This window comes from Enoplosus armatus, chromosome 1 (assembly GCF_043641665.1).
Source record: "Enoplosus armatus isolate fEnoArm2 chromosome 1, fEnoArm2.hap1, whole genome shotgun sequence".
NCBI lineage: Eukaryota > Metazoa > Chordata > Actinopteri > Centrarchiformes > Enoplosidae > Enoplosus > Enoplosus armatus.
Window position 1 is genome coordinate 16,703,748 of NC_092180.1, and position 12,539 is coordinate 16,716,286.

A 12,539-nucleotide genomic window follows, 5' to 3' on the forward strand; every position below is an offset into this window, starting at 1 on the left:
TTTATTGGAACTATATGTAATGAATGATGACTTACTGGAAGCTGCAAAACTATGTGATATTGATTATCATGCATATCCCCTGTGGCCTGTGTCAACACAATTGCCATCATTTTTACAATATGTACCTATATAGGCATGGTTAAAGTGTATTGATTAGAAGTAGCCTAAAATGAAAATATATACCTGATTTCTATTTTCATTTTATAATCACCCTGTTGCACCTAACAAATGGATCTCACCCAACAAGGACACAGTTGGGCTGCTCATCAGTGCGACATTATCAGTGTTGTACTTCACTTAATTGATTATTTGTGACTTTCAAATGATGTGTCTCCAACTGAAGTGTTGAGAATTTCTTCACTGTGAAGATTAAGTAGCCTAAAGAGTGATACTTAATGTAAATAGATCATTATGAGCTGATTCAGTAAAGCTGAATGTAGAAACCATGGCTTCATGCAAATTCTGGCACCGGTTCCAGAGTGATGTTGCGCACGAGGACACCGTGAACTTCCTGCCACCCATTTGGGCAACTTTTATGCCCCAACACTGTCGGAGTCATAATTTCACATATCCCCACATGAACCATGAAAGAAGCTCACACATACTTGTTTACACTGCTGATTTACTGTATGTCTTGTTCTTTGTCTTGTATTTGGTTCCCACTGGTGTAAGAAATGTTTTTTTAACCAATTTAAAAAGATCATCTGAAATATGCACAAAGTGTAGAAAGCCATTAACAATTATCCTTGTTTTTCATCGACTTTCTTTCATTCTTTCTTTTTAAATTGTAAACGTTGACCACACATGCCTCTTTACACATGATCAACCACAAAATCAACAAGCTAAGGAACCCTCAGTCACTTCAATTTTAACAGAAAATTTAGCTACAAATCACACCTCCAAGAAACAATAAGAATAACACAGAGAAGTATTCTGATATTCAATTCTGTAACTAGGAGCATGTATATGAAAACTAATTCTGCCTGTTTCACATTACTGATGCTGAGGTCTGGGGAAAGGAGCTCAGTGCAGATGATGGTGCAAATGTTCTCCAGGCCTCACTTGATTTGGAGCATAACTGTTCCTGTGTGTGTGCGACACAGCAAAATATCTCACCATGCTGTTTAAATAGAAAGAAATACTATCACTGTAAAAAAACAAAAAAACAAAACAAACAAATGCTGAAGAAAATTTGGTCAGGCTGACATCAAAGCAGAGCTGTAAACTGTCGCCTTATTTTTCCCTTCATTTAATATTAACGTGAGGTGTGCTTGGTTAAAGGGATTTGAAATACTGTACAGAATGGCTTTGAGCACAATAACAGACGTTAGCTCAATTTTCACTTTTAAAAATGTTGGTAGTTCAAGGGCATTTTGTTGTAAGTTGTTGGAGTTGCTGAACCTAAAAATATGCTTCAGAATATATTAACTTTACCAACAAGAACTGAGTGTCTGTGATGCTGGAAATAACTTTCCTTCTCTGAATATCGTGATGGAGCTCGCAATATAAGGTATCATCAAAAGCTCACACTTGCTAAAACACTTCTGGATGAACATGGTGTAAATGAATCCTCATCATTTACCGTTATTCCATCACATCACAGTCACACACCTCAGTCTATATATTTACAGGCCACTGTAAACACTGTTTGGTTTAGTTTTAGAGTAAAGGTTAGAGCAGTTTAGGTTCAGTTTAGAGAAAAGGTTAGGGTTAGAGACTAGAGGCTATGTTAATCGCATTATGTCAATCATGTGTGACTGTAAAAAAGGTAACACGATTTATTGGGGCTGGTGAGGCGTCTGTTACAGTGCACTTCATGTGGCGCTCTCCATATGACTTTCTTCCACTCTTTAAGTCTTTCTTTGAGAGCTATTGTGGACTTTCTCTCGTGTTCTATTAAGCCGAGGAGGGACATGTTCTTGAGTGGGAGGGAAAAGGAACATAGAATTCTCTTTAATGGTGTCACACTGACAAAATTCAATAATGTTTTTTAAACAGTTGCAGAAGGCGAGATCATGCACTTTCAGGCAATTTAAAACCATACTGTCGTGTTTTCACTACAGAATATACAGCACCTTTGCCCTGTTTTGTAAATGAAAAGCAGCTTAAACTGTCAATATGCAGGAAGGATGAGGAAATGGCAAAACAGGAAGTGTTTTCTGGATAGATTTCATTTAGCTGTAGATCAGGAGACAGTTAGGTATAGACTTTCTCCATTGGGAAAAATAAGCCATTTATCATAAAACAGCACAGCAACTGGATTGTCTCCAAATCATGCTTCACAATATAGACCAAATGCTGGATTTTGCCATGTGATTCTGGTTGACACCTGTATCATGCTGTGGTCAGCACTGCACCGTGTTTCAAATGATGCAGGTACAGAACATCTGTGAAAAAAGGGAAATGACTGCTTTCTTTTCCTATAGTCACAGAGATGTTATTACCAGCTGCAACAGCATGTGGCTGGTGTTGTTTTCACCTTGTGAGTCTGTGTGTGTATCATTAAGGCAAAAGTTTGGCCTGGAGAAACCTTCTGTAGAGGGAGCTACCACAGAGGCAGCTTTGCCAGGTCTTTGTCTGCCATATGTCTGTCTGTGGACATATTTTGTCAACGCGGTAGCGTCACAACCATGCAAGATGCAGTCATGAAACTTTACAGGTGTGTAGGTGAGATCAAAATGAGGGCCAAGTTCGAAGATGGGTGTAGTCCGAGCAAGGGCGCTGGAAGTAGGAGGGTAGGAAGTAGGGAAGCAGCCATCAAGCCCCCCCCCCCACTTTACGCCACTGGCCCACGTTCATTTTATCACGGATCAGTGGTCACCATTTGTTGACCCAACAATCCACCCTGACCTCGACCCTCTGCCGACTTTGTGGCTCTGAAATAATGTCATCTCCTTTGCTTCTAACGGGCAAGAGTCATAATTATTATTGTTATTGAGGAAAAGACCAATTCTGTCGTTCTTCTTGGGAAGACGGTTTTGTGCAGAAGCATGTGTCCATGTGACACACATTATTCCACATCTTAAAATATCCAAAAGAAATTGGCTTTGCAAATGTTTAATGAGGAAGGAAATGCATGCAACAGGCCTCAAGGATATACACATTGTATTTTACTGAGACATACTGGATGTGAACAAAACTTGGCTTGTTTACAAGAAAACTCCACAGGGTAGCTTTAAATGTACCAAAATAATTCACATAATTTTGTGGGGACTAATCCAATTATGGACCAAATAACCTCATTGTTAAGCAGGTGTGAGACAAAATGTGAAGTGCTTCACGAATAGCTTCAGACAAACTTAATAACTTATTCCTTGGCCCATGGCAAATTTTTCCACAATTTTATATTTAAATCTGTTGAGGAGTTTTTGAAATATCCTGCTCACAGGAAAAAACAAACACACATACTGGCATGGAAATATAAGCTCCTCCGTGGACATAATAAAAAAAGTTAAATAAACTAATTGAATGTTCAGAAAGTAAAGGATAATATAAAGTGATTCTTTCTGAATAATACTTGTTTTTTGAATGAGACAGGTTGAATCACATTGCCCTTCGTGGACTTATTTGGCAGTAATGACCAGCTTCTTGTACATGACATTACTTATCATTGCATATCTCACTTCTTCATAAATTATATCTTAAGAAAGAAACATCCTCAGTGTATCTAAATGCTAATATTGCTGTTTTGACATCCTCCCTCTACATATTGATAACTCCCTCCAGCTGCACTACCACCTCTCAGGCCTTAAACAGGCCACATTGCAAGCTCTGTGTTCCTTGCTGTCACTGCAGGGCTGCACACAACCTCATGCTACTTGTCTCTCACAAGTTCTCTTTTTCAAATTGTCTTGCCACCATAGCTGGCGAGGAGGACATCTGGACTCCTGTGGTTTACCTCCCATGTTGCTAACCATTCTCTTCAGGTAGTGTAAGACATTCTCTGTGTTTACTGTGCACACTGTCCAGTTACCTATAACTCATTCTTGGGTGTGTCCGCTTAGCTGTTTGCATGTAATGTTGATTTTATCATGACCGACCTACAATCATGTAAGACCGATCACAGTGAGAGCGTTGTATTGCACATTTCCATTCAGAAACATGAACTGAGCCAGTTCATTCCTTACCACGTCATCTGCCCATCTTATTGTGACTTCTGTACCTCAACCAAATGACATTAACCTCACTTCATTTTCCCATGTATGTCAACTTGCACACCCAGCACTGGAAGCTTAAACATACTTTCATCCCCACAAACAACTACTGTATACTGTTGTTTAAGGCCACACCTTACAGTAAGATTGACCACGTAGCATGTGTGAATCTGATGGAATAACTGAAACCAACTTTACTCTGTTTCTTTATTTACTCTGTTTATCCTCAAGAGTGATGGCTTATAGGAGAGAAGATTAACGTTGCGGTGCTTTCAGATTGCAGTCGATCAAAACCATAGTGGGAGTTCATTCTATCAATCATGCAGGCAAACTCAGCCTCGAGTCCAGCCATAAGCAAGACTGTCAGTTGACAAAAGCTAACTAATGCTGAATTTATGTGAATCATTGAACAGCTAACACATTTTCTGTAAATGTGATAACAAGTCTGTCAATTAACATTTGATTACAAGATGAAAAAGACTGCAAAGGTTACCTTTTAACTGCAAAGTAAATTAAAGCTAAATTAGAACTTTACATATAACTTTTATTCCTCTGTTTCACCCTAATCAAAACTCACATCCTCCATAGTTAAAAGTGATCAGCCTATCACCACAATTCAAGTCAACGACACATTTTGTCAGTTATCAATACACAGTAAAAAGTTGCCAAAAGTTGGGTGAGCATTCCTATGGAGGCCTCGTATTCATGTTAAATTGTGTTTTGACTTGATTCACTAGATCCTGCATTGGGTATCCGGCTATGCCGTCATAATAATACTGCGCCCTCTGACAGGTGACACGATTCTCTAGCCCTGACCTGACTTACCTTTAAGGTGCCTTTAAATCCTACTACTTATATCTACATTGTATCTGTTAATACTAAACTACAGTGGCTGGCTTGAATGTCAACTTTGGTTAGTAAGGTTAGTGGGTCATGGGACTGCATTTATCATATGTCCGCATAGATTCTGGAAACGAATTACCTGTACTACTCCATCCTCCAACCGCTGCCTTTACAGTTCTATTAATTATTGATTGTCTGGGGCGCTCCGGTAACTCACCGGGTAGAGCGTGTACCATATAGGCTGAGTCCTTACCACAGTGGCCCTAGTTCAAGTCCAGCCTGGGCCCTTTGCTGGATGCCATCCTCTCTCTCTCTCCTGTATTTCCTGTCACTATCCAATGAAGGCAAAAAATGCCAAAAAAATATCTTGAAAAAATGGTCTAACCCGACCACAATCTAGTTTTTGTTAGAGGTAAAGAGTAAATACAGTGCAATTATGAAATAGAAACTGTAGAACAAAGTCTGTACAGGTTTGGGCAGACATGTTATTTACATGGCTGTCTGTTGCCCCTTCTTATTTAAATTCAAATCTTTTAATGCTGCATCATGACAATGTTGTGAATCATCTTGCACTGTTCACAAATGCCACAGTCATGACTTAAGCAAGTCCTGTCCCCATCAAGCATGCTCAGTATTTTCCAGTGACTTTGCTGATCTCTGGCAAATTACATTTAAGCAGTGTCTTTGGTTGTATGAGTGTTTTGAGTCTCACAGCTCATGCTTGTAACCTAACCCTGCCCATATCTAGCCACAGTGAGAAAGAGTGCTTGAGAGTGCAGCACCCTTGTACCCCCTGTGGCAATGGATAAAGAGACATTTTGTCACAAGAGCACAGGTGTGAATAATAGCATTAACCTCCTAAGACCTGGCATCCACATGCGTGGACATCACATTTTGGGTTATACCATAATACTTAATTCTGCTTATATGGAAATTCAAAATTGTCCCCGTATGCGGAACCACATCATGTCAACAGATGATGCTTAATTTTTATACTTATCAGGTCCCAATAAGCCCAAATAGCAAAGAGAAATTAAGATAGAGCTTGGGTCTTAGGAGGTTAAGGATGGCTCCGTTCTATTGAAGTGTTGGCCATGACAGTGTGACACTGAGCCAACAGGCACAATAGCAGGACCCTGAAACTGAAGCAGCCAAATGGAATTTAGCCATCATTCATTTCATTATTTACGCCTGTGCTTTTCTCACTGTGACATCTCACAATGTCTGTGAAAAAGGCCTACTTCTCCAAGCTCAAATGGGAGAGTTATAGAAAAGTCAATCAAACACAGTACTGCACATGCCCACACAGTCCAGACAAGACGTCTAATCAGCCAAGTGAAATCACCTGTGTGGGTGTACCTTGGGTGTGCAGGGCCTTTAAAAACATATCAACAAAACAGTTGAAGTTACAATGATCAAAAGGGTTCATGAGTGAGTATGACATTCAAGATTCTTTAAGTTTTACAGTTGTTTCTTGTTTGTAATAAATGTTTATGGCAAGTCTATCCAGGCACCAGTGCGCCACATGACATGTAGTACTGACTGTATCCACTATGTCAAAACAGCAGTACAGCCCAGTGCTGTTACTGCGAGTAAAGACACTACTTGTGGACATGGCTAACACAAACCCACTTGAAGGCACCAAATTATAGGGTAGATATGTGGGTTTACCAACTCTACCCTAGCGAGCCATGTCCCATGTAGCCACAGTTATATGACACCTCACCTGCAGCTGTGGAGCTAATAAAGTGCAACTGAGGAGAAGGCAAGGGCCTGATCCAACAACACAGTACAAACTTGGAGGGGGATTTTGTGAAATTTGTCAAATCATACAATTAATTGAAGGAGACAAGGACGGATCAGCAAGGCCACCACTGCAGTTTTCAGTATTAAATTGTAATAATATATGGAGAAAATAATAGATAACTGTTCACATCAACAATTTCATAGTTTTAGTTTTTGAGTTATTAGCATAGCAGATAACACAAACAGTGTTGTTTTGTTTTATTTTGTATAGGCTGGCATGGTGGTGCAGTGGTTAGCACTGTTGCATGGGAGGTAAAGATGGTTAGAGTCGGGTGGGGGTTTGATACCTGGCTGCAAGTGTCTTTGAGCAAGACACTGAACCCTATGTTCCCTGATGGTGTGTGAATGTGTGGGTGAATGAGACATAGATGTAAATTGCTTTGGGAACTGTGAAGGTTGGAAAGCGATATCATATACCACTTATAGACATTTTTCATGGCAGCCATTTTGACTTGTCATAAGGTGACAAAGCACAGGTGTAAGTAACAACGTTACTGAGGGCACCACTCTTTGTCCAAGCCATGCAAGTGAAATAGCATGCATATTTGCAGGACGCTGGAAATGTAAAACCTGAAAGGACTGTCGCCATTTTTGTTACAAACAGTTCTTGTCCTTCTATGATATGTCTAAATGTCTGCTGTGCATTATGAGCATTACATGCGCATACTTTCAGTCATGCACGCACGCGAAGTAATGAGCGTGGAGACCTCAGACTGCGCACCGGTAGACAGGGCAATGTTTTTGACACAACACCATGGTCCAGTTGATGGACACAGGAAAGACAGCAAATGAAGAAACAGATATCTGCAACAGTAACTCTGAGGAGGATGGCAAAAGTAGCCACCAGAGTTTGAGGACAGCTCGGTGGATGAAAACATCGAGGCCGTAGTAGTAAAGTTAGCTTTCACAGTAACTGCGATTGTGGAGCTAATGTTGATGCTTGCTAATGTTAGTCCTGCTAGTAACAGCGGTACCAAGGAATCAACTGGCATGTTCAACCAGCTCGCTAACCAGCAAATGCAACCATGTGAGAGTATCTTTTCAAGTTTGGACATGTGGTCTAAAGAACGAACTGGATTATCTCATGGTGGAGGATGCATCGGCGCAGATGGAGCAAGGCAAAGAACAACAAACACCTGGTTTAAGGTAAGACGTCTGGTTTTGATGAAGTTTATCGCTGGTTTAATGAGCAGCGCAAAGGTTTTGGACTCTCAGTGCTTCGCTAACTGTTGAAATAAGCCTGGGCATGAAGTATGTTTTAAGTGGCCAGTTTGTGTAATTCAGGCTCGGTAGGGTTGACAGACTGAGGGATTCGGATGGAGACAAGGGCATTTTTATTTCCTTCTCCAACAGATGTATTGTGAGTGATTCACTTGTGTGCATGGAGGAAGTTGCTGTGTCTCCTTTGATTTAAAAATCCTGTATTGACGTATACTGGTGCTTGGATGATGCTATGTCTATATACAATGCAGTCATCTAATATTGCTGTATTTAGTTCTGTAGGAGACATCAGATGTTTATGTTTTTGTGGCAAACAGTATGAATTTTAAAGTTGCTACCAGTGTCACATTTTATTTTTGTGTTGGCCCACAAGTCTCCATGTTCTTATTTTGATGTTGAAGTGGCCATTAGAGATTCTTCAGTGATCTATAGTTATGTTTGTGAAAGCATTTCTTAAAATTAAATTTTGTATAAATTGATTATTCTTATTTCTTGCTGATACTGTATGTGGTTAAGTGATTATAGTCTTTCAGATAGACTACACTTGTAGATATCAAAAGTGTGAGGACACTCAGTGTTTTTATTTTTTATTGTAAATCCAGAGGGCTGATTTAAATTGGACTGATTATCGCTCTTTTGAAATCAGCTGTTTGAACATTGGTGTTTTGTCTGAAAAAGTATGGATTACTTTATCATTTTAATAACCTTGATTAAGTTGTGAGTGCAGAAAAGAATTTTGAAATATTGGCTTTTGAGTGTGACATTTTCTGAATTACGCATGTTTATTTACTTAGATCTTCAAATGACTGAATTGCTGCAGTTACATTTTCAAATTTTCTCTTGCTAGAGACTTTATTTTAGCTGAAACCACATATTCAGGCAAATATTCTTCTAAGAGCTTTGATTTCTAGATTTTGCAAATAAATATATAAATATATATTGCAAATAATTCACACACACACACACACACACACACACACACACATATATTTATAAAAGTGTCAAGGATAATTGAATCTGAATCAGAAACTAGAAAACCTTCCTCATCAAAGACAAACAAATACATTAAATGGCTGTCACAGCCACATTACCAGTAAAACTTTAATAGCCCTTAAACCATGAAAGAGCAGTATTTTGTATATGCGAGTGCCTGAAGATGTCTGTCAAAGATGCAGGTCAGTAAAAACTAACTATAATTAACTTAAAAGAAATACTGGTTTTTATTAATAATATATTTTGTAGCATGTATTCCGTCTTGCAAGACCCTATCTCACTCATCTGTGTTGCTGATGCAGAAAAAATAGCCTTCATCAATACACCCCCTCCAGACTACACAAACATCCACTCCAGACAGAGATAGCAACCTATAACACATGATGTTCAAAGCTGGATGTTCAAAGCTGGATATCCAAAATGGACAAAGTCCTGTGTTCAGGGCCTCAGATTATCAGGGGCCATAAAGCTTCTGGTTCACTGTGTGTCAGTTGTGGTAATTTGATGGCCAGTAATTGTAAATATGTCGGGGAATATGCACTCTTAAAGCACAATATTACCTGAAATGATTAGAGGTACATTTTGCCAATGTAATGTTCACCTAAAAACAAATTTACTAAAGGAATCCCATCCCATGTTCTGATGTACATGTCATAACACAGTTTGTCCTCTAGATAGTGCTCTAAGCTTACATTTACTTATGGTATCAAGTTTGGTTCAGGTTTAGAAAGTGGGGAAGCAGAGAAAATGCCAGAACAAGCTATGCATTCAGATGTGCGACTTCCTGTCACTGTTCTCTGTTGGCTCTGTCAAAACATGTTGAATATGCAGTTATATATTGTAACTTCAAGCTAAGTGAATGTGAAATGTGGTTAAAAATGTCTGTCTCAATTGTTATTTTCAGTCTCATGTGTTCGTTTGTGATGCCTTCAGGCCTGATTATTGAAATATTATTGTTGGTTCCTATTGGTCAAATTAAGCAGATATACTTTATGTTTTTTGTGTATTGTGTGCAAATGATGATGCGGTTAAGTTTAAATATATTGTGCCTTGTTTGCTTGGATTCAGCTACAGTATTTGTGTTACATTTTAGGTGATCTTGAAGCTGTCACTGTGTGCTGTATACTGAATACAGAATCAGCACCATGGACAGGGCCGTATTAACTGGGAATTTCCCCACTTTTGCATTTATCAGTACTCAGTCAAGTCAGTTTTGATGATCAGCCATGTATGATTGCTGTTTTTCTGTACTGATACTGCTTGTTAGATTTTTTTCACTTTTGCTTTACATTTTATCTAATGTACATACAGTATACTTCTTAATATGAGCATGAACTTTCAAATGTCACCTCCATTTTCCACCATTGCGGCTACAACTGTGTCAAATTCCCATCAGGAGTGGAAAGCCAAGTGCAAACACTGGAACTCGTAATTTGACCATATAGATATCTAGGCCTATATGCCATTTGAATCCTATCAAAACGAAGAGGAATATCTTTTTAGATGAGCTTTTATTAACTTATGTATTGATGATAGTAACATAACTTTGGTTTTTGTGATTCGGAACCACAATGCAGATAATAATAATAATAATAATAATAACCTTTCAATATGCTTTTGCCTGTAAACTTTCATTTATTAGTCAAGCCATGTCTGTATGTGTGATGCTGCCCTGATTAACATGGACATCTGCGGTACATACAGGATGGCTTCTTTGGACTATATACGCCTGCTGTACATTTTGAGGCCCAACCCGACAAATAAAGTTCTTCAATCTTGAATATGGCTTAATTCCACGCTGATGCTGCCAGAGCTGTTTATACTGTCGATTCAAGCTTAAAAAATAGGCCTGGGCCTTTTTGATTGAACTTACAAAATGTACCAATGCTATATTTAAATATTGTCACTGAAAAACACTGTGGAGACTCTTGTAGCACTATGAATAACAGTTTAACCCACTTACCATGTATTAGTAATGGCACAGATAAAATGAAGCTCTGGTAGAAAAATTACATTGACTTGTTGTTGACAACTTACTGTTGCTGATGTCACTGGGGAGAGAGGTCTGATGAAGTTTCTGAAACTGTAAGAAATTACAATGATCATAATAAGGAAACTGATCACATTATTGCTCAACATTTAAAATATGCTTTTCAAAACATGCCACCCCTGTTACTACTTGTTCATGGCATTCAGTCTGACTCTGTGGTCTCTGAGCTTTTAATTATTTTCAGAAATGATAAAATAGGTAAAATGAATAGTACCGATAATTATAGTCCAACAGCATATCTAGTATCCTCAAGGTGATTGAGACAATTCTGGTGGATGGGTTATACAGCTATACACGTTTTCCATAACTGTCAGGAGTTTCATACAAAATTATTTTAAAGTATAGGCTCTTTACAGCATTCGGTTCAAAACAAAGTCCTATAACCAACTAGAAAATGAAATACAACCAAATAAATGTTAGAAAACCAGTTTCACTGCAGGTGAGGTGGTGAAAACTATTTATAGCAGGGAAAATGGTCCTTTCACAGTAGGAACTAATGGGTCACAAAGGATTTTGCTGTGTTACTCACTAGATGGCAACATTGTCTTACTATACAGTGAACCCATGAGTTCTAGTTTTCGTACATTTGAAAGATGGTTTGGTTATCACCAAAATGTGAAACCTAGCTCTTGTTTTTTTGGTGGAGAAGAGGAAACAGATTTGTAGTTGTCACTTATGTACAAAGTTGGTGTTGCATGTACAGTGGTGACTCATTCCAAAGTGCCCTTATGAATCAACTTTCCACTAATAATGAAACCTCAATAGGTTGTACCATGCTGGATTATAATTTGGATCAAAATGAATTCAATTTTGTTATACAACCTTGTGTTATAAAATGACCATTAAACGAACCCTTGATTAGAATAAGAAGATAATGAATAACCATTAACAATCGATAAACAGGGCTGTATCAACCGTCTGTGTTGAACAGGATGAGTCACCTCTTCCTGCTGCTGTTATACGTCAAACAACATTTTCATGAGTACATTTTGTTCCGCTATATTCCGTTTCATGATTAGAGGTGTCGTGTCATTTCAAACGACATTACACTTCATGTCCTGTGTCAGGGTACTTTCTGAAAAGAAGTAATCAGATAGAGAAAATGATGAAATGTTGGAGGTCATATTTAAGTTTTATTAAGGCATATGTCTGATCAATGTTGATATCAAAATCCAAGTCACCTTTTTTGACAAGTACAGCATGCCTAAAAATAATTATGAATGTAACACTTTATTAAAATGTTAAACGATACACAAAAACGTTTATAAAATACACGATACTCATACAGTGCTACATTTATATTCATTATGTATATCACAAAAATTATAAACTGGAATTTGAAATTTGTGGACTGTCTCCACTGTATACTAAAGAAATGGATGTATGTGTGATATTGTTTCCCGTTTAAAAAGTATTTAGACTTTAGTTTGTTTGGTGTTGAAGTTTACTGTCTCTTACACTATAAATTGACC